General features: G+C 30.3%; 1 protein-coding gene and 1 long non-coding RNA gene across 4 annotated transcripts in view; both read left to right on the top strand.

The window, feature by feature from the left end:
* The window catches only part of LOC135952119 (serine-rich adhesin for platelets), a 322,223-nt gene that overhangs the window by 76,481 nt on the left and 220,963 nt on the right, over positions 1-24,779 (top strand). The window lies entirely within an intron of this gene.
* Positions 9,412-10,073, top strand: LOC135951859 (uncharacterized). Its single transcript, XR_010575998.1, has 3 exons — positions 9,412-9,562; positions 9,641-9,764; positions 9,909-10,073. It is a non-coding gene; the product is annotated as an uncharacterized LOC135951859 (long non-coding RNA).

The following is a 24,779-nucleotide window of genomic DNA, read 5'->3' as shown; positions in this document are numbered from 1 at the left end:
TAACTGGATTCAATTGGCTTGAGAAGCGACGCACAGTGGACAGACTCCATATATTTTGGAAAAAAACTAGACATTTCGAACTGGCTGATGTAATTGGCAAGAAATTTCACATAAGCGTAACAGATGAGTATTCGACTGAAATTTTTGAAGACGGATTCCAAAGATCTCTCAAGAGCGGAGCTGTCTCAAATGACTGAGGTGCACAGATATACAAACATTTGCCAATTTTGTGGTTCGTCTAAAAGAAAAGATTTTAATATATTCTTAAAGTCCTTGATTAGGCCTATCAAAATATAGTGGATTGTGCTATTTATCGCTTAAAGCTTTGTGCCAACAAAGCGTCATAAGCGGGAAGTTTTGCTTTACTTCTTTAATTTAAGACAAGTAAGAGAGCTTTATTCGGCTGTGCCGAATCTTATATACCCTTCACCAAATTATACTTCAAAATAAAAATTTTAAATATTTTTACGTAAACCAAATTTTTTTTTTCAGTTTTTTCATGTTTTGGAAAAAAAAATTTTCGAATTGTTTTTTTTTAAATTTTTTTTATTTAAATTTAAATTTTTTTTGTTGTTTTTTTTCAATTTTTTTTTTAATATATAGCGAAAAAAAAATTTGGGTGAAAAAAAAATCGTGTTAAAAAATATTTTTCCGATTTTGACCCATTGTAGGTCCAATGGTTTTATATACGTCATTGCGAAGGTCTTTGAAATATCTATCATTAGATATCCATATTGTCTATATTAATGACTTAGTAATTCAGATATAGGTAAAAAATCGAGGTTGTCCTGGTTTTTTCCTCATATCTCAGCCATTTGTGGACCGATTTGGCTGATTTTAAATAGAAAACTTCTCGAAAGCATTTCTGACAGAATGATTGAAGATTCGGATCCCGAAGATATCTGGGGTCTTCAGAAAAGTGATTTCAACAGACGGACGGACATGGCTTAATCGACTCCGCTATCTATAAGGATCCAGAATATATATACTTTATAGGGTCGGAAATGGAAAATGTAGAAATTACAAACGGAATGACAAACTTATATATACCCTTCTTACGAAGTTGAAGGGTATAAAAAAAGACACTGAAATTGGTTACCAAAGCTTATGGTAAATGTGTTCCATCGGTTTCAACGTGCGATAGATGGTTTGTGCGATTCAGATGTTGTGATTTTGACACGGAAGACAAAGATCGCAATTTCAAAACGTTTGCGAGCAGCAGGATTCCAAAGCAGAGTATACGAATTGAAGCCGAGAGACTTTGAAAGACGATTTTGCATGTTCGAAAATATGCTTGAACGCTATAAGAGAAAAAAATGTTTGCTCCGAATCATAACTTGCCATGAAAAAGCGTAAGTGATCATATGTAAAGCCCAGTCAACCAGCCGAGTCGACACCTAAGCCAAATATTCATGGCGGTAAGGTAATGCTCTGTATTTGGTGGGAACATGCGTGATTAGGAAATAATGTACTATAGAGTAGAGATTTTTATAGACATTTTATTTAAGAACCGCAGTTTATGTTTTGTCATTTTATCTTAATTCAAAAATAGAATTAAGAAAATAATGACAATGAAAGTCAATACCTTTTCTGAATAATAACACAGTGCAACAAAATCTAAAAAATTTTTAGAGGCATTTTAAATCACTACACAATTTTGATGTATTATGGTTCCAGTAGTACAAATATGGGCCAAATTTTAAATTCTATGGAGAAGTTTTTTTTATAATTTTTTTTTTGGAAAATTGTGATTTTTTTTAGACGTTTCTCCACATAATTTATGATAACTCAATAAGGGTTAGTCCGATATTATTAAAATAAACTTAGAAAAGTTTAAATTTAAATAACCTTTAATCCGCTTATATATTGCATTTCAATCTGCTCAGTAGTTTCGGAGTTATAATAAAAAAATAAATTTTTTACGTGAAAATATAAAATTTTTGTGTTTTAAAAACTCATGAAAATTCTAAAACGGCAGAAATTTATTAGATTTATAGCTTTATCGCTAACCCACATGTAATAGCAATAAAATTAGATATCGGTCTTAAAAATCGGTGGATACTTTTCGAATTTATTCACAATTAAGTGAATTCGCTCATTTTTACAAAATTTTACTTTTTTGTTTGATATACATAAAATTGAGTAGTTAATGTTCTTCTTTCGATTGATTGAATTTTGAAAACATTTTCCGCATACTATATACAAATTTTCACATATATATTGTATTTCAATCGGCTCAGCAGTTTCGGAGTTATAATAATAAATTGAAGCAAAAATTATATTTTTTACGTGAAAATACCTAATTTTTTTGTTTTAAAAACTCATGAAAAATCGAAAACCGCAGAAATTGTTCAGATTTTTAGCTTTATCGCAAAGCCACATGTAATAGGAACAAAATGAGGTATTGACCACAAAAATCGATTGCTACTTTTCGAATTTATTCACAATTAAGTGAATTCGCTCATTTTTACAAAATTTTACTTTTTTGTTTGATATACATAAAATTGAGTAGTTAATGTTCTTCTTTCGATTGATTGTATTTTGAAAACATTTTCCCCATACTATGTACAAATCGGCTCAGTAGTTTCGGAGTTATAATAATAAATTTAAGCAAAAATTATATTTTTTAGGTGAAAATAATAAATTATTTTGTTTTAAAAAATCATGAAAAATCGAAAACGGCCGATATTGTTCAAATTTATTGCATAATTGCAAAGCCACATGTAATAGGAACAAAATGAGATATCGACCTTAAAAATCTATGAATTCTTTTGGAATTTATTCAGAATTAAGTGAATTCGCTCATTTTCACAAAATTGTATGTGTTTACAAGCGTGTACTTTGAGTGTAAATTTTACATGTGTTGTGTTATTGTAACGAAAATTGTAACAAAAACAAAACACATGTAAAATTTACGCTCAAAGTACACGCTTGTAAGCAAAATTCACAATTTTAGAAAAAAATATTTTTAAAAAAATCTATCCTTAGAATTCAAAATTTTTACCATTTTTGTACTTAGGTAATCATGATGCATCAAATCTATATATTGGTTAGTGAAACCTTTTTTCGCTGCTGACCTGTGTAAAACATGATTAATGAATTCATTAAAAGTTTAATTCTATTAATATTTTGAAGAAAATTAATGCATTCAAAAAGTTACAATTCATTGTCTAATTACTCGAAGATTAATTTTTTTACAGCTCTGACAAATATAAATATTTTAAACTGAATTAACCAATTAAATTTCTTCTAGTATTTATGAAATTTTCCTTTAATGACTAGAGGGGTTAATTAACATGAACGCTAAATGATTCAATAATTATTTCCAGTAAATCCATTTAGTAATTTTTCTGCAAAAAAAAAAAAAATAGCGTTGGATTCAAAATACTTGGCAATTTTACAATAATTGTTGTGTGTTTAGTTGTTGTTTTCTTGGTATATTGACATCTGTTGGTCCTAATTAGTAAGTGGCTTGAGTATAATATATTGTGGTTCTATTTTTAGTTTAATTGCAAATGTGTAGGATAAAAAAATTAAAAAAATCGATAAGACATTTAAGTAGTTTTATTTTTATACCCTTCACCTTCGTGAGAAGGGTATATATAAGTTTGTCATTCCGTTTGTAATTTCTACATTTTTCATTTCCGACCCTATAAAGTATATATATTCTGGATCCTTATAGATAGCGGAGTCGATTAAGCCATGTCCGTCTGTCTGTCTGTCTGTCTGTCTGTCTGTCTGTCTGTCTGTCTGTCTGTCTGTCTGTCTGTCTGTCTGTCTGTCTGTCTGTCTGTCTGTCTGTCTGTCTGTCTGTCTGTCTGTCTGTCTGTCTGTCTGTCTGTCTGTCTGTCTGTCTGTCTGTCTGTCTGTCTGTCTGTCTGTCTGTCTGTCTGTCTGTCTGTCTGTCTGTCTGTCTGTCCGTCTGTCTGTCTGTCTGTCTGTTGAAATCAGTTTTCTGAAGACCCCAGATATCTTCGGGATCCAAATCTTCAATAATTCTGTCAGACATGCTTTCGAGAATTTTGCTATTTAAAATCAGCAAAATCGGTCCACAAATGGCTGAGATATGAGGAAAAAACCAAGACAACCTCGATTTTTGACCTATTTTTTACCTATATCTGGATTACTAAGACATTAATATAGACAATATGGATATCTAATGATAGATATTTCAAAGATATTTGCAACGACGTATATAAGACCATAGTAAGTTGGACCTACAATGGGTCAAAATCGGGAAAAAAAATTTTGAACCCGAATTTTTTAAAAAAAAAAAAAAATGAAAAAACAAAAAAAAAAATTTTAAAATTTAAAAAAATTTTAAATAACAATCGAAAAAATTTTTTTCCAAAAAATTCAAAAAACAACTGGAAAAAAATTAAATTTTGTTTACCTAAAAATATTTAAAATTTTGAGGTATAATTTGGTGAAGGGTATATAAGATTCGGCACAGCCGAATGTAGCACTCTTACTTGTTATTATTAAAATTGCAAATTTATTTAAAGACCAGTGGAAATGTTTATAATAAAACTAATGAATTTTATAACATTTACAAGGTAAATAAATTTATTGACCTTCTAAAATATTTCGCTAAAAGTCAGCATGACTAAATTATATAACTGGCTGCCTGCTGCTTTTGTCCTGCTGACACTTCACTATCTATTGAAGAGAGTAAATGGACACAAGTAAAAAAAATTAGCAGTGATGGTAATTTTATATTTGGTAAACAAATACCATATGAAGTCTTTTGGACATTTCCATTTTTATTATTTAAAATTTCGAAAAAATCACTTTTTTCATTATTAAAGTTTTTTTTAGAAAAATCACTTTTTTCATGATTAAATTTTTTTTAAAATTATGAAAATTTATTTAATTTTAAATATTCATATCTTATGAAGCTATAGTCAGATTTTATAGTTTTAAGATGTATTTAAAAGACACTTCAATTGCAAAGTAATGAGTTAAATTCAATTTTCACCTTTTAAAAACGATGATGTTTTATGGAATTCATGATATGTACAATATAATAAATAACCTTCTCTATTATCCTGTCGCTGTTCAATTTTGTTTTACATAAAATAAAATAATGTAATTATTAAATTTAATTGAAATATTTATTTATTATACAATTAAAATTGTAATAAATACTTGCAACAGCGCGTGTGTATATCTTTGTCACTGCATACATAAACAATAAATTAATGAATAATTTTCATAAATTAAAAATCTGCCATAGTTTTGCATGAAATTCATGCACTAAAATACACTTACACACACTTATCTAAATATAACCCCATATAAACATCCGTAATTAAACGTATTGTTTATACAAATTTCAATTAAATTTTCCCCACTTTAGATTTTCAAAATGCAAACATTTTTGTGGTTAAATTTGATTTCGAACATTTTTGAATTTCCACTACCAGACCACAAGTTAGACAAACATACAGTAATTGATAAGCATGAATGTGAGTGCATGTATGTTAGATTTATGTACCCTGCAGTTCATGGAAGTATAATTACGAGTTGAGGAATGCATTTTCCACTTAGAATCAGCAGTAGTTATTACGGGTGCCATGTCACTCTGATGCATCATATATTGTGGAGGGACTGGCCAAAGCAGTATCTCGCTTTCTAGACGAGTTCGATCATACAGTTGGTGTACGCTTTCATGTAGGTTACTTATATAGCAATAACTTTATGGGCCTACTTAGATTACTAGCTCGATATCGAAGAATACCTGGCCTGTATATGATTATCATTAGTCTACGTTTTTGCCAGGGCTTTCTAGGGATCGGGTAAGGATATAGATTAAGAGCGCATGTAAGGATATTAAATATTCCTTCAAATGACTATTGTAGAAGTTGGCATGGTGTCTTTGCTTTGCTTTATTGGGGACTATAACTGCAACAACCGATCTAATGAGGGTAGATATTAGGAAGATAGATTCATTTATTCGTATATTAGGTTGGTTCGCCACCTAATCGCACACCGACATATGAAGACTGATATCACAAAGGGACCAATTATTGGACCCAAGTAAGCGAGTGTAACTGACTGCCTTTGTAACCTAACCTATCCTCAAAGAAGTAGTTCTTTTAATCAGCAGAATTTAAGGTTTGCTTTCAAGAAATCGGGTATAACACCGTCTCTCTATAGTTAAGATGTGACTTGCTAGAAAATAAATTAACTAGTTAGAAGATGACATGGCACTGTATACGATTGAGTTAAATACTATGATCTGTCTAGACTGAATAATAGGGGTCAATTAGCTTACTCTTAGGACATGTTCATGTTAAAATATCTAGTTAAATAGCTAGTCCTGTTACCAGTTAGGAACTTTTGGAAACATCGTGCTTTCATATCATATTCTTCTTCTTCTGTCCACTTAACTCCATGTGGAGCATAGGGTACCTACAAAATTTCTGCAAGATATACGATCATTCGCAAGTTCTTTTATTTCATTTTTGCTTCTTCGTCTAATTTCGATGTCTTTCAGCAAGCTTATTTTTCATGCGGTCTATATCAGACCTCTTCTGATATTGCCTTGTGGATTCCAATCTAGAGCTTGGTGGTTTATTTCATCGGGATCCTTCCTAAGAGTGTGCTCGATCCATTTTCACTTTCTTCCTTTAATAATAATTTGGATTCGATCATTCGCAAGTACTTTTATTTCATTCCAAGTTCTTCCGCAGTTTTCGATGTCTTTAAGCAATAACTACTTCTCTTCCACCTGGTCTTTGGCCGACCTCTTCTTCTATTGCCTTGTGGATTCCAATCTAGGATTTGGCAGTTTCTTTCATTTGGATCCTTCCTAAGAATGTGCCCGATCCATTTCTACTTTCTTCTTTTAATAATTATTTGGATAGGCTTAATGTTGCATTTTCTATATAGTTAATCGTTGGTTATGAAGTTTGGCCACCTGATTTTCAAAATGTAACGCAAGCAGCGGTTTGTAAATCGTTTCGCAGCTATAAAGAAAAACTGATAGAACGTTTGACTTGAATATGTTTATTTTAGTTTTTACTGATATAAGGTCTGTTCATTTACTTTCCCAGTAAATACTTGCAACGAGAGAATAAAATCAAAATTTACAAAATTACTCTCTTAAATTCTCAATAATAGTAAAAAGTAAATGAACGCTTTTCCAGTAACAATTGTTTTATACTTATTTTATTCCTTTTAAAATGTATAAATACTCACATTTTCTTCAATTTTATTGATAATTCTTTTTTTGAAATTTTTTCACCACAAAAATAAAATTGTAAATAAATAAACAATAATACAAAACATTTGAAATATAAGCTGTTAACTATTACGAGTTACAAATAGAACATGTAATAGTTTGCAATGAGAGAACACTCTCTAAAATTTATACGCTCTTGATTTTTTTCTCTACTTGCAAGTTTTTTGAGTTAATGAACGCTTTTGCAGTAACAATTGTTACTAACTAGTAACAAATTTTAGTTATTGAACAGAGCTATAATGTTTGATTTCCAAATAGTTGGAAGAACGCTCTGTTTGCTTTACCAATCCTACGTTCGATGTCTGATTTTGCGCTATCTTCTGTTGAAACCATGCTTCACAGGTAGCAGAATTTGTCAAGAAACTCAACTTGTTCCGATGACCGATGAGAAACGGGTTGTTGTTTTCGGTTTTTATTTTCATCGCCTTTGTTAATTTTAATACCAACATTTGTCGAGTGAAGAACCAAGCCATCAAGTTTCGATTGTATATCTGAATGTTTAGTGGTCAGAAAACAGATATCGTCAGCATAGTCTAAATCCTCGAGATTACTGGTTTATTTACATTGGATACCGCGCCGTATTTTCAACGACATTGTCTATAATCATCAGAAAGAGTAGTGGAGACAGTAGGAATCGCTGTCTTTTACCCGATTTCGGAAGAAATGGTTCTGAGAGTTGGATGCTGTGCAATACTCTGCATTGAAAATTATCATATTGAGCCCTTGTGAGATTAATTTGCTTTTGTGGAATACCAGTTAAGAGATCCCATATTTTGCATATTTTTCATTTATTCTATTTAGGTGGATTCTTGTAAGTATTTTGGATGGTATAGAAAGAAGTGAGACTCCACGATAATTCTAACATTGCTTTTTGGTATCTTTATAAGAATTCCTTGAATCCAGTCGTCTGGTAATTTTTTTGTACCCAATTCATTCGAAGTTTGGATGCAATATCGAAGCCTGGGCAGCATTTTATAATTTCAGATGGGTTCCTATCAAAACCTGGCGATTTATTGTCTTTAACTTTCTAATAGCGGTTTTTATTTCATCCGGAGACGGAGGGCTGGTATTAAGCTTAACTAATGTTGAAGAGGACATATCATTGGATGGTCGAGTATATGGTGAGCTAGAGTTCCATCCTTGGGTTTGATGAGGCGGTCAGGTTGTTTATATTTACCAGTTAATCTTCTCGTTATCTCATAACCAAATTTAGTGTCGTTTATGCTTGCGGCATCGATTGCCTGGGTCGCAAGTTCATCTTACTTTTGTCTCACCTACAAGCTCTTCTTTATTCTTTATTGAATATGCATTTTCTAGTTCAATGCGTTTACTAAACTTTTTATCGTTCTTTGATATTTTCAAAGATCGACTTTCTACGATTAAGAACCAAGTTTGGGAGCTCATCCACTCCTTTCTTCCCTTGAGGTCTTGTCCCAGTATTTGCTCACATATTTGTAAGAGTTTCATATAATATGGTCGGCTAAATATATAGTTCTGAGACAATCACCAAAACAGCTGAGGTGAAAAAAAGTTAGCAATTGCTACTTTAAGAACTGCAGGGTATGAACATATGAAATCACTGAGTGCATATAAGTAGTTTATGGTTTTATTTAGGTTATGTTAGGTAATATACTTAAATTTTCCTGCAAATTAATAAAAGTGGTTCAAAAAACTATAAGAATTTGTGAATTTAAAATCCAAAAAAAATTAAATTTTTCAAAAACTTTTTTTGCAAATGTTCTTCATTAACTTTGCTATCTAAACCACTGTGCGATTATTTCCTTATAAATATAGAAAATTTCTTTGAAAACAAATAAATAATAAAAAAATAACAAATTGATAAAATTCTAAGCAGATGTTAAATATGCAGATTTATTTATTTTATTTTCTGTCAAAATAAAAAGAATCCGATTTTATGTCAGAGTTCAAAATGTGTTACTTTGACTGACAGCTCAAATCAAGATAAGAAAAACTCTAAAAAGAAACAAGAACAAAAAAACGCAAATACCATTTTTATCGTTTATAAATACAGATTCAGACATTTAAAAAAGCAACAGAAACAAACAGAAATCCCAAGAAAAGAGGAAAGAGAAAACGAATGAATTTATTTTATTATAACAACAATAACAAATACATATGTATGTATAAGTAAACTTAAGTACGAATAAAATATTTAATACGATTATCAGTTTTATTCGAATTGTTCAAGTGTAAAGATGATATTTCGACTTGTTTGTGTTTATTGTATTATTTTCTCAAGTTTATTTGTGAGTCAGATTGGGACAAGCAGAATATATGGATCATTTAAAGATGCGAGTAATAAACAATAAATAAAGATTTTTTGTCAAAGATATTCTAGGAATTTTATATATTTTTCTTTTTTTTGTGCTAAAGGGTATCCGTAAAGTTGTGTCATCGATGAGAAAACAATTTTAAGGCAAATGGAGTCTATGAAAGATCCATTTGTTCAGTGTGGCCTTATAATTTGTGGTAAAAATTCTATTGTAGAGTTTAAAAGGTAGGAGCATGAAGGGCATTTGGTTTCGTAATAAAAAATAATACAAATCATTCACATTTTTTTAAAATATTAAATATTTCGTAATAGTTTTAATTTGTTACTGATCAATGCTATATTTCATTAATATTAATTATTTATTTTTAGTTGTCCTTTACAAACAGTGCCACCTAATTGCAAGTTAGCTCATCTACTGGATCCTTCGCTATCATATCCTCAATGCTGCGAAAGAGAAATTGAATGTTGGAATTATAATCATATTATGTAAAGCTTTTTTTATTGAGGTTTTTAATAAAACTAAATGAAATTGAATTGGATTTAATGAAATGTTAAATATATTTTAATGCCGTTTTCTATAATGTCAAAAATGTTGCCTTTTTAGTTTTGGAAACAAGGGCAACCTTTTTTTTCAAAAATGTTACCCTAAGAAAATTTTTTTTTCCCCAAATTATATCCTACAATTCTGATCTTTGTAAGTGCAATCATATTTGTTCAATTCACAAGTTCTTTTATCAGTCATATTGTCCTAATATATCACGACTGGGCAGCTCGGCTTAACCGACTCTTAGGTATTCGGCACATACAGAGTAGTATTATTTTGGAAATTTTAGGATTGAAAAACAATAAAAACCATTGTGATATATTAGGACATTATGACATGATATGAGACCTTGCGAATTGACCAATTGTCTCAATACTCAATCAAAGTGTACCAATCTGTTCAGGATCAATTACTGTTCCGGTTAAGCAATGTCGGTCCATGTAAACCTTGTACTGAAACTACAGGTTTTAATTTCAAAGATAATTCGACGAATTTTGAAACAAACTTTGTAATTGCCTCAAGCACGAACGAAGCCATTTGAATTTGGTAAGAATCTCAGCCCATTAAGAGCATTTAACCAGAAAGCCTACCAAAAAAGCTTTAAAATTTTTGCATAATATTGTGAATTTTCAATACTATATTTTGAAATTTGTAGTTTTGAGATGCTGTCAGGAAAGTGAAGAAAATTATATGCGTTTTTATTATTACATTTTTTATTTTAAGAGGCTTATATGATATTTTTTGAGGCTAAACGAATAGAGGTTTTACATTGAATTTGTTTTTATTTGCAAGACATAATTAACTGCTATTTTCAATATTAAAAAAAAAACTTAAATATTTAAATGGGAACAATTCGTTCAAAATTCAAATTTTACACTTTAAGACGAAAAGAGATAAGGTTTTTAATGGTGAAATTAGTTTTTATTAAAGAAATGTAATATACCACAAATAAAATTTTAAATCTCTATATTCAGGAACAAGACAAAAAGTTTCTCCTTTTTTCTATTTTTGCCCATCAGACATTTATGACGTATATTTTGCACCCGGTTTTGTTTTTTAATAACTTATATGTCATTTTGAAGCGTACACAGAGAATACAGATTAGTGATAGCAACCGAATTTGTTGCCAATCGAATGATTCGGTTGTACACATAGAATTTTTCGATTCTATCAACAGAAAGACAGTTGACAAAGAAGAATTGCGATTAAAGCAACCAAACTTTTGTTACCCCTTTTAAAATTCTATAGCCACAACTGTAAAATTCGGTCACTAATGTAGAATCATTCGATTGGCAACAAATTCGGTTGCTATCACGAATCTGTTTTCTCTGTGTACATATCAGTCATTTGTTCTTATTTAGTTATTGAACTTTATAATGTAATCAACAAAGTTTTTTTTATATTTCGAAAATGTCGAATTTAGTAGCAACGAAGCATCATATGTGAGAAGTTTTGCTTTATTTCTTTAATTTGAAATAAACAGTGCCGCTGAAGCAGTACGATTGCTTACCAAAGGTGAATGTGTTCCATAGGTGTCAACGTACGAGAGATGGTTTGTTCGGTTCAGAAGTGGTGATTTTTACACCAAAGACAAAGATCGCCCAGGCCAGCCATGAATTGGAGGCATAACTACATGAAGATTATTGTAAAACTCAACAAGAGCTTGCAAAATCACTGGGAGCTACTCAAGCAGCAATTTCAAAATATTTGCGGGTTGCAGGATTCATCCAAAAGCAAGGAAATCGGGTACCATACGAATTGAAGCGGAGAGATTTTGAAATACGATTTTGCATGTCCGAAATAATGTTTGAACGCTATAAAGGGAAATAATTGTTGCATCGAATCATTACTTGCGATGAAAAATGAATCCATTACGATAACCCGAAGCATAAGAGATCGTACGTGAATCCCGCCCAACAAGCCGAATCGACACCAAAGCCAAATATCCATGGCTGTAAGGTAATGCTCTGTAGTTGGTGGTAAAAAAATGGTCCTATCTGTTTTGAGCTGCTGAAATTTAACCATCACATGAAACATATACCAAATGCAACTGATTCATTTAAAGCGGGCATTTGCATAAAAACGCCCAGAGTATGCGGCCAGACCTCAAATCGTAAAATTCCATCATGACAACGGTCGGCCACATGTTGCAATACCTGTTAAAAACTATTTAGAATGGAGTGGTTGGAAAGTTTTGCCTTAACCTTTTTATAGACCAGACCTTGCCCTTTTCGACTACTATTTGTTTCGATCTATGCAGAACGATCTCTCTTAAATTGATTAGTTCTTTGCCTAAAAAGATGAGCAGTTCTTTTGGCTGGGATTACAATCTCTCATTTTTAAATCATACACCCAATAAATAACCAAATAAATCCGCCTTACTTTTGTGTAGGGATCACTATTAGGACTATTCGGGAAATATTTTCCGGAAGTTTATAAATTTCACGCAAACATTTTAACGGGAAATTTCGGGAATTTCTTTATAAGTTTCCTTCTTAAAGTTACAGTATTATTTTCGCACAGGCTTTTCGACATAGAAGAATTATTATTTAAATGACCTAAATATTGTCACACCAACTAAAATTATTCAGCCATATCAGACGGATTCTATAATTTTTACTCAATTATTTTATAAGAAATAATTCGGTTTTCACAACTAAAACTATTTTATCTACAGTGGTCGACATAAGTCTACGTACGACCAGAATTTTTGGCACTTTATTAGAGAAAACCCGCTAAATAAAAAAATAATGCAGTTTTGTTTGAAATCTATTTTTATTGCTATGCACCAAAAAAAATGTTGTTACAATGTAAACAAAAATTAATTTTTGCAAAATTATTCATAAAAAAAAATAAAAAAAACATTGACAAAGGTCTGCATACGACCACAGCATGTCCTGGTTTTTTTTTTGAATACTAACAGATAAGCATGCAATTTAATAAGTCTACAGTTCAAACAATATTCAGTAACTTTGAAAACACTGGTAGAGTTAAAAACAAGCTGCGAAGTGGTCGCCCAAAGAAACTACATCGTAGAGATGTAATCTTCATTTTAAAAGAAGTCAAAAAAAAGTAAATACCACAAAATTGGCCGAAGAACTCGCAACAAGATCAGAAGATATTGTTTATTCACGTACAATTCAAAGAACCTTTAATAATAATGGTAATTAAAGCAGAAATCCTCGTAAATTAGAATTCGCCCAAAAGCACTTTGAAAAGGACATGGAATTCTGGAAGCGAGTTTTGTTCACTGATGAGTTGAAGTATAACACAGTGATGGGAGAGAAAAAGTATGGCGCAAAACAAATACAGCAATGGATCCGAAAAACTTACTCGCTACAGTTAAGCAAAAATAGTTTTTTTTTCCTTTATAAGGGGTTAGTTTTTAGTAAGTTAGACTTAATGACCTATTATGTTATCTCACATCTACAGATTGTACCTAGTATCTTGAATGAGAAGTATATACTTTCCCTTTTTAAACATCGTTTAGAACAGATGTGCCAAAGATTCCTAAATTCCTGCAGAAATAATTTTTACAAATAAAACAACCATTGCTAAATTCACAAATTTGCTGCATTCTAATGTCCTTATTAAACAATTTCATTAAATCCCATTATAGATTTATCGTCCCCCAGCTGTAAAATATCCTTATAATATGCAATGACATCCCTATTTTATTTACATGTTTATTCTAGACTACGTATATCGTTAAACACAGACGTTTCGTTGTCACAAGTGTTTCGAAATTTTCAATTTAATTTAATTTATTCAGCATCCAAATGATTGCATTTCGTATACCACTTATTAAATTAATCTAAAATAAACGTTTATTTAGTTGCTTTAAGGAAAAAATCTATAGTTGTATATGAAGCAAAAAAAATATATCAAAAAAAAAAAAAACAAGAAAAAACACTTTAACAGACTTTGTGGCAGTTTATAAAAATGTAAATTTTTATATTTAAGAAGGAAAAAAAAAACGTTTTTTTTGTTGGTTGAAATGTAGAAAGTAGTACAAGATGCAAATAAACACATGGAAATCCCAGCAAGAAAATTTTGTTTAATATTTTAAAATCAACAGCTATAAATAGGTAACATAATTCAGATTTATTCCGGTCTTAGGTACAAATGTTGAAATTTTTTTGTTTCCCATCCTATTTAAAAGATTTTTATATCTTAAAAAAACATGCTTACGTGTGCTTTTTACCTCTTGAATAATTTCCCAAGAAATTTCCCATGGTCCGATTTTTTAAAAAATATAGGTCGTAATTTTGAACCGATTTTTTTAGTTAGATATCTAAATTACCAATAATATACAAAGGATTTCAGAGCAATACCAATTACGGATCCAATAATAAACGATTTTCTTTTTAAAAATTAAAAAAAATAGTAGATTTTTGCTGTTTTTTGGGGCGAAAAGGTGACTTAACTCTTTTTTATTAAAAATAAACTTTCTTTAATAACATATAATAATTTTATATATATCTGTAAGGTATCTATTCTGTAAAAAGTTCTTCGGAATTTTACATATTTTTTTTATCAAAGTTTCAACTTCGGGCCACATGTTCTAAAATCCCAAAGCTGGGATAAAAAACGGGAAGCAGCTTTAGATACCTTGATGTGTTCCCTATGAATCTCTAAAGTATTTTGCTATGTTAATGTAAACCCTATAGGCAAAATTGTAAAAAATAAAATTTTTATGATTTTCGCTCCAATTTTTAGGAATTGCGGAATTCGCTTTGACCTTCTGAAAAGTTTTTTTACACTTTGAAAACGTTAAATTTTTGTTAATAAATATAGTTTTTATTACATATTAGATATCTATTGAGATTCTAAAACTAAAATTCGTATCAAAATTATAATAGGATTGCATATATTATGAACAATTTGATCCACATTTATTTCGAACTAATTTTTTTTGTTTAGATAAGTTAATTTTTGGTCTTCCAAAAACAAAATTCAATTCAATATCTCAATTAGATTCAAAAATATACCATTTTAAAACTCCGACCTTCAAAAATATTTCACTTTTTCATCATACCACATAATTTTATGACGATCATTCTACATCACTGTGACACAAAACCGTTCTTTTCGAATTAGAATGGGATGAAACCAAAAGCAAATGAAAGCTTACGTTTTCCATAACAAAACCCTCAAGGCTTTTTTTTTTAGCTAGATTATTTTTTACACGCATTTGAAGTTAGTGATTTTGGGACGCTGGCTAACAAGACAAAATTTGATAAAAATATGCCTATTTATTTTTATTATCCCGGAAAGTTGTGGTATCTTACTATTTTTGGGGTTGGGGAATCCATTATTGATATTTATTTTTACCTAAAACTCACGCTAGAGGGCGCTGTACAGTGGTGTAGAAAAAAAAGAGGAAAATAAATCTGTAACTTCTAAACGGTTGGTCCGATTTTAATGAAATTTGACGTGCGAAAAGAGGAAGTGTTGTCGAATTAAAGTTTTCCTATATTTGCTATATACTTGTGATATGCCTACAAACAGTCGAACCCATATATCTACTTTTGCTGATGACACAGCAATACTAGCCATTAAAACTAGCCATGAAAACCCCCAAGAAGCATCTGTACTTTTACAAGACCATATACTCGACATAGAAAGGTGGTTAAAACAATGGAGAATAAAAGTAAACGAGCAAAAATGTATACATCTTACATTAACATTGCGTAGAGAATCGTGCCCTCCAATCCTAATAAATAATCATATAATACCTCAACAAACTGAAGTTAAATATCTAGGTCTGCATCTAGACCGACGTCTTACCTGGAAAAAGCATATAAATACGAAATTGACTCAAATGAAGTTAAAATTACTACAAATTTACTGGCTAATTGGTAAAAACTCGAGATTGAGTTTAGATTGCAAACTTTTGCTCTACATCTCAATAATAAAACCCATATGGTGCTATGGAATTCAATTATGGGGCACGGCCTCAGCTTCTAATATTGAAAAAATTCAAAGATTCCAAAATAAAATATTACGAATGATAACAGCAGCGCCTTGGTATGTGAGAAATATTAACATTCATAAGGACCTAGGTGTATCCCTGGTGAAAAATAAAATAAAAAAAAGCGGAGTCATATTTGAAAAATTTAGAAGTTCACCCAAACCCACTTGCACGAACATTAATGAGAAGTAATGGCTACATCCGACTAAGAAGAAGGAATCCAACAGACCTGCGCTGATGATAGGATCTATAAAGTAAACATAATTTTTCGTCCAACTGTGGTGGGACGTAAATAAAAAATAATATTTAGATTTAAGATTTGAACAAATTATTGATAGTTCACATTATTTTGTGAAGATACAATAAATAAAATATGAAAAAAAAAAATTAAAGTTTTGAATTAGGACCTCATGGGTCCACCAAGGGCGCGGGCTGGGGATCCCAAAGTAGGACACCTCGGTATGTTAAATATTTAATACAATACTATTTCTTCGTTTGCTGTCTGATTTAAAAGAAAAATACATGTGTAGAATCTCCTCGTCAAGCAATAGGCTATCAATTAAATAGCTTGTGAAAATTAAATTTTCAACATTTTTACCCACCCTACTCCAGTTTTTTGATAACAGTGGGTCCAAAGTTACTCATACTCAGTGACTGATCTAAACAACTGAACGATTACTGTTCAAAATTATCGTCTTTTATACACGTGTTCCTGTTCCTGTCTCCATTTGTCTTAAACCCAACTTATTAACCAATCTATTGTCTCTGTCATGTCAACTCTGTCCTGTCAAACACTGTATTCTTTCCTTTTCCTACATATATATATACAAATTATGCCACGTTATTTTATTAGTCATAGATCCAATTAAGGCCCTATTCCGAAATTCAATTTAGCATGCGTAAATTGTATACAAGTATTGATATCTAGATAAGATCTAACTAACTCAAATAAGTTTTATATGAGATCCTGCTACTAAGTTTTTTGACGATCTGTATATAATTGGTCACAGTTTCCATATACTATCATCCAATATTAATTATATTTAAATTTTTAAAGGAAACTGTTTCTGCTCATATACTCGGTGTAGGTTATTATATGGCCGAGCTTAGCCGACTATACATTATTTCTTGTTTTAATTGGATTTTTGTTTGTTTCTTTAAGTGCTTTTGAGTAGACAATCATTTATTTATCAGAACATTTTTCTTAGTAATGTACTACAAGAAACTAATTTTAAGTGATAAATGATAACTAATAACCTTCTGAAAATAATTGGATCCCTGATATTCGGCCTCTGCTTTTTGTAATTGTGAAGAAAATTTAACTTTTCGCTGGGATATTAATACATAATATTTATACAAATAAAATCCTTGTATGCATAAAAATGTTAATTTTTTTTCTCTTTCTGTTTCTTGTTGTTTTGTGTACTCGACATTCATTCTCTACGTTCACGTACATTTACTTTCCATATGCTATCTGCTTGCTACAGTATGTGTGCTTGAGTTTGTTGTCGTTCACCTAGGGGTCCTTGTTAATAGCCTTGATGTTGTTGTTGTTGCGCTGTTTCATACACACAAGTGAACATATATATGGTGGGGATCGCCTGAATTATAAAGGAGGAGAATCAACAAAAGGAATCAACAACCATGCATTAAATAGTTTAACATTTGCCACTTTTGAGTCTATTTCGCAGACATGGAAAACGATTTTTGTTCTTTTTAAATTTTCATACGGTCAAATGTCAAATCGCTTTTTATTTTAAACAGGGATATTTTTTTTATATACAATAATTTAAAAAAGAATTGTATGTATTTTACATAGAAACAATTTAATGTTTGCCTAGGTTTGAATAAAGGAAAAATAAGGTGTCGATGTTCACAAGTAAAATGAAAGTTTAGTTTGTTTGAGGGGACTGTTTCTTAAAATCTCTGTGCTGGCGTCAGTATTTGGTGAACTGCGTTAAAAGATAAAAAGGTTCTTTTTTAAGGTTTTCATGATTCTTTTTTCATATTTCACGGAAAGGAAGGACATATAATCGGTGCGTCAGAATCAAAATTTTTTGGAAATGAATCTGTCACTTTTCAACTGGTCGGCTAAAATTTGTTGTGGAGTATTCGAGTTTATTTGATTAATATGGGCCATACAAATGCTTCAGGGGCGGCGCTATGGGGGCTCATAGTAGGGTACCTTCGACATGTACAATTTTTAAACAAAATGTTTCCATATCTTAAAATTTTAGGGCGTACTTTTGGACCGAATGTACTAAGTTGTTAGTTACACAACTAAATTACCAATAATATACAAAATATTTGAGAAAAATATCAATTATGGATCAACAAATAAACGATTTTAATTTTATAAATTCATAAATTAGTAGATTTTTGGTATTTTTTGTGCAAAAAGGTGACTTAAATCTTTATTAAAAAAACATTCTTTAAGAATATATATCAATTTTATTTTGGTAATAAACATGTCCTTAGGAATTTTACCTATTTTTTATCAAAGTTTCAACTTTGGGCCACATGTTCTAAAATCCCAAAGCTAGGATCAGAAAATGGAAAACAGCATTGGAAACCTTGATATGTTCCCTATTTATCCCCAAAGTATTTTTCTATTCCCCGAAGGAAATGTGTATCCTATGGGCAAAATTGTAAAAAATACCATTTTTGGGATTTTCGCTGCAATTTTTAGGAATTGCGGGATTCCCTTTGACCTTTTGACATGATTTTTTACACTTTACCAATTTAAAAAACGTTGAAAATTTCAGTGAGGATTATCACACCTCAATAAATAATGTAATAAAGATTTTATTACAAATTTATTGAGTTTTTAACACTAAAATTTGTATCAACATTTTAATAGGATTGCAAATATTAGGAACAATTTGATCCACATTTATACCGAACTAATTTTTGGTCTTCAAAAAATTTCAAGTCCTTCAAAAATATTGCACTATCTAATGATAGATATTTTTTAAACCGATATTTTTTCACCACAAAAGAATTTTTTGTCATACAATTTTTTCACTATAAATTTGGAATTTTTTTATTTTTTTTAAATTAAAAAAAATTTATTTTTTTTTGTCATAAAATTTTGTTCACTAATAAAATAGAAGAAAAAAATTACAAAATTTTTATTTAACTTTTGTTCACTTAAAAATATTTAAAATATTTAAAATTTTTATTTTAATTTGCTTAACTTTATTTTATCCTATGTTGTATTATTAGTCGTATAAATGGCATAAATGAAATCAAAATAATTTAATTTTATTAAAATGTTAAATCCTCTATCTGATTATTTTCAGACATACACATTGAATATTTTGAGAAGAAAAACCCTCTATCTATCATAAAGACCCCAATAATGCAAAATTTTAAAACCCTATTATATGTGAGATTCGGTAGTTGTTTTAAAAAATATTGTAGAATACCGAATTTTAACAAAACTCAAGTAATTTGCAATAAAAACAGTTAAAAGGTTTTGAATATAGGCCCTCGATATGCTCTGGGAGAAAAAAATACTAATGAAAAGTTGAATAACTTTTACAATTTTCATCCGATTTGAAAAATTAAAACCATTTTATTTACACATTGGTATACATTTTTATAAGCTTTCATATCAAAATAAGCAACTGAAATCAGAAGTAGAAGTGATTTTAGTTGCTCATTTTGATATGAAAGCTTATAAAAATTACTTGAGTTTTGTTCAAATTTTTTTTTTTTTAATTTCTGAGCTGCTCAACATTTTTGCATACCATTTGTTTATAGTCACGAAAAGGCAGCTACTTTTGATATATCTTTTAGATAATCGACAGTTTCGTACTAGATTAAAGAAAATATTCAACCTGTTTCATTAATCTAGTACGAAACTGTCGTTGTCGTAAAACGCCTACGCCTTACATGATAAGGCTGAATAAGTCAAACTTTAATTCTATGTTAAAACTAGATCGGCAGCAATCGGCGCCAATAGTTCAAATCCTAGTCAAATTTGCGTAGGTCAGCCAAAAAAACATTATATATTTCAAATGAATAAATTTCAAATCTGCTGTTTCTGCAAATAATTATTGCTTGACATCTTAGCTTTACGATAGAACTTGTTTTATGGTAATTTTCAAACATTTGCAAAAATCAATTATGAGATGTATTCACTTTATATTATTGTATATATTATTATGCCTGTAACACTCAGAATGTTTATAAACATGTCCAGTGCTTCAAACTTCTACTTATCAATAATGTTGATAATTAACACGCTGTTATTAACATTGTTTGCACATTAAGAACATTAACTGTTAAAGCTGCTAACATTAACATATCTGTTAAAATCTCTAGAAATATAACATTCTAGTTTTGTCCGTCAGTCAGTTTACCATATGAGCTGTTAGAATTAACATCAACATGTGATATAAGTGTGTGTATTAAAAGAAATTGACTATTTAAATTGTTGGGTATATTTAAAGAAATAAAGAGTTGTTTAGAATTAAAAGAATACGGTATATTTAAAGAAAATAAACCATCGTTTTTAAAAGGTAAAAATGTAACAATATTATTTCAATCAGTCCAATAGTTTAAAATGCAAACAGATTTATTACCATTCTTAATTGCAATCTACCCCATTGTCTAGTGTTAAAAACTCTTAAATAGCTTCCCTTATATTTTTAAAAATGTTCACATTTTGTTCTATTATCCATTGAAAATAATGTTTAATAGTTAACAAGAGCATATTTAATTAGGGTTCTATTGAATTTGTTTTAAATAAAACAAATTAAGGAGAAAACTACTTAAAATGTTGCCAAGAGTCTTACTTTGTCTAGCTGCTATATTTGAACATTTTATTTATATACTAAAATATATATTTACTAACAAACTTTAACAACTGCTACTTACTTGCTTACGTTTATGTAAGAATGTTTGCATCTTTGTATAACCCCTCGATATACCCTGCAGTTTAAAAATATTTATTTTTGTAGCAATATCAATAAGAAATATGAAAAATGCAAAAGTAAAATTCATATACAGCTATAAATTCCTAATCTATAATTAAATTGAATAGTTATATTAATTAAAGTTTTGTAAATGTCACCAAGCTACCACCAACGTACTAGTAATTTCACTAGTTAATAGTTATGCAGAGTATATCCTATTGCAATACATAACTTGATTGTGTTAAATTTGCTAGTTAAAAGCCTTGCAAGTAGATTACTGGGTAACTAGTGGATTTTTTATTAGCTGACATAAGTATAAGTTCATGCGGCACATCTAGTTTCAAGGGCTGCAGGTTATACTTATAGTCATTAAAAATATAGACAGACAGACAGACTATACGCTTATTTAAACTAAGCTTAAGTAGATTTTGTTCATTCTTTAGTTGGCTGACTGGCTGGTTGACTCACTGACTGACTGGCTGACGATTACTGGCAGCTTTTCTTTGTTTAATTGTTTATGCGCTGCCATCATAATCATAATAATGAAAAAAAACGGGGAGAAATTTGCATAATAATATAAAGGGTCCGCATTAGTAGTTTTACTATATTTTTATTTCGCTTAAAAATTAATTAAAAATGTAGTTTTTTTGTTGTGTGTGTTTCCTGCAACCGTTGTAATTCGTTAAATATTTAAAACGAAGAAAATGTGAGAATGAAAATAGCGAAGAAAAAGATAATTTTATATGTTTTCTGTTAATGTAGTTGTTGTATTTTTGTCTTAACCTTGATTTAGTTAGTGACTTTGGGAATAGAAAATATAATTGGACAAACATGCAGTAGATATTTTATATATATCTTCATTCAGAAGGGTTACAGGTTTTACGTTAGTATAATAAATTGGAAAAAAGTTTTTTTTTGGAAAAACTAGGTAACTCCATTTTTCGAAAAAACAAAGTAACTGACATCGTTTTTCTGAATTCAGTGGATCCGGAAATCTATAACATTGTACCCTACACCAAATATTGGTTTAACAACTACCTCAATTCAATGTACACGAATCAACACAAAATGACTTTCTAAGTCGAGTACTATCTGATTAAAAATAATCTACTCTTTATACCTAATTTTTGTATGAACTATTTTTACCGTTCTGATGATAGCATAAGGTCACTCTCGTTAAATATTCTGTTTGAGAGCTTCAAAAGTCTGTGGCGTGCTTAAATAGATTTTTTTTTTTTTTAATTTTAGCTTTTTTTTTTGGAAAATTTGTACATTATAACTTTATTGAATTGACCATTGTATGGATTCCGAGCCAAAAGAACTGCTCATCTTTTGAGGCTAATAGCCCTGACAGACATGTGGTTTCTATATCATGATATGTATACTACGTACATATTCATAGTATACGAACCAGCTTTATACCATAGTATTTGATGGTTTAATTATAGTATAGGTTGACACACATGTAGTATACTACGCTAGTATAGTATACAAATCTTATGTCTGTCAGGGCTATAAGAGGCTAATCAATCCAATATCGGATACTCTGTTTCAAAGTGAAGCGTATCCCAGAGAGCGTTCTTGATCGATCGAAAAAAATAATAGTCGGACGTGGCACGGTCAGGACTATAAAGCAGGTGAAGCTAACCTTCCCAACCACTTCATTTCGAACGTTGTCATGATGGAATATTACGGTTTCATGTCTGGCCGCATATTCTGGACATTTTTCGGACAATGCTCGCTTCAAACGAATCATGGTCTGCTCAGATTTCAGCAGATCATAATAAATAGGACCCTTTTTCTCCCACCAAGTACTGAGAAATGCGATGAATATTTGGCTTTGGTGACGATTCGACTGGTTAGTAGGGCTTCACGTCTCTTACGTTTTGGGTTATCGTAATGGATCCATTCTTCATCGCAAGTAATGATTCGGTGCATAAATGATTTTCTTTTTCAGCGCACAGTGGTATGAGAAAAAAAAAGAGGGAAATAAATCTGTAACTTCTTAACCCTTAGTCCGATTTGAATAAAAATTGACATGCGCAAAAAAAAGAAATGTTGTCAAGTTTAAGTTTGAATCTTGACTGCATGGGCCCACCAGGTGTGTGGCCAGGGTTCCCCAAAGTAGGACACCTCGGGTATGTTCAATTTTGAAAATGATTCTATTTCTTCGGCTACACTACAAAAAACCTCGTCGTAGCTATCAATTATCTCTTATAACTTAGGAGATATTTTACCCACCATACCCCAGTTTTTTGATAACAGCGGGTCCAAATATTTCCCGATTTTCTCCATTTTTCCTTTGTTTGACTAACAACAAATGTGTCAAATAAAAAAGAAGTGTTTAAAAATCCTGACTGAATCCAAAGTTATATGCATGAATTTAAAAATTTTAAAAAATGCGATTTTTCGCTAGTAATAGGGAAAAAAGTACTTTTTTCTTTTTAAGTTATCTAAAAAATTTTTAAAAAGGTATATTAGGAATTTATAGTTCTTGAAAAGCTAAATTTATATTAAATATTCTAAATGTAAATAAATTTCAAAATTGTTGATACCATCCAAAAAATTACTATTTTTTTTTATCTAAAATTCAACTTTAGGTCAAAAATTCTCAAATCGCATACTCGATATCAAAATATAGCAACCCATTTTAGATGATCAAATATGTTTTTAATTGTTTTGTTAAGGATTCCGATAACCCCGCCCTTCGTATGGATATTATAGCCAAAAAACTAAAAAAACCCATTTTTGGATTTTTTCAACATTTTTTTGGGAATCGCGGGATTCTTGACTACAAATTTCAAAATTAGTTTTCAGTTTTCTATTTTCAATGGCAAAATTTATATAACTGTAAAATTTTTTTAAAAAATATTTATAAATAAAAATTTAATTTCAATTGAAAAATTTGTATCTTTGCAAAAACTAAATAAAAATCAATTTTTTTTTGTTATATTTTTCAAAAAAGTATTCCATGAATTTTTTAATTATCAAAAGTTATATATATTTTTGAGAAATAGACAGTATCTCCTATCCATTGATATAAAACATGCCTACCTTATGTTTTTTACGTGGCAAATAAATTAGGGAAAACTTAACAACTCGCAGAGAATTTACATGTTGAAGATATAATTTTCAAATTCGAATATCTCCTAAGTTATAAGAGATAATTGATAGATACGACGAGATTTTTTGTAGTGCTCGACGAGGAAATTCTATATATGTAATGGTTTTGATCGGAACACAGCCGAAGAAATAGGATCGTTTTTAAAATTGAACATACCCGAGGTGTCCTACTTTGGGAAACTCTGTCCGCACCCTTGGTCGGCCCATGCGAGCAAAATTCAAAACTTAAACTCGACAATACTTCTTCTTTGCGCATGTCAAATTTTCATTCAAAGTTACATATTTATTTCCCTCTTTTTTTTTCTCATGCCACTGTGCAGCGTTTAAGCATCATTTCGGACATACAAAACCGTCTATAGAGGTCTCTCGGATTCAATTCGTATGGTAAACAATGTCGCTGCTTTTGGATAAATACTGCTGCTGGCAAATGATTATGTTAGCTCTTGTTGAGTTTTACAACAATATTCATGAACTAATGCCGCCAATTCTTGGTCTTCAAACTTTGTCCAAACCATCTCTCGCACGTTGAAATCGATGAAATACATTCACCATAAGCATTGGTGAGCAATCGTTGTACTTCAGCTAGACTTTTTTTCAAATTAAAGAAGTAAAGCTAAACTTCCTGCATGTGGTAGACATTTCATTCATCTAGATCTTTTTCGTATATGCCTTTGTAG

This window comes from Calliphora vicina, chromosome 2 (assembly GCF_958450345.1).
Source record: "Calliphora vicina chromosome 2, idCalVici1.1, whole genome shotgun sequence".
In the NCBI taxonomy this organism is placed as follows: domain Eukaryota; kingdom Metazoa; phylum Arthropoda; class Insecta; order Diptera; family Calliphoridae; genus Calliphora; species Calliphora vicina.
Note: the sequence above shows the minus strand (reverse complement) of the source record. Positions and strands in the feature narration are given on the sequence as shown.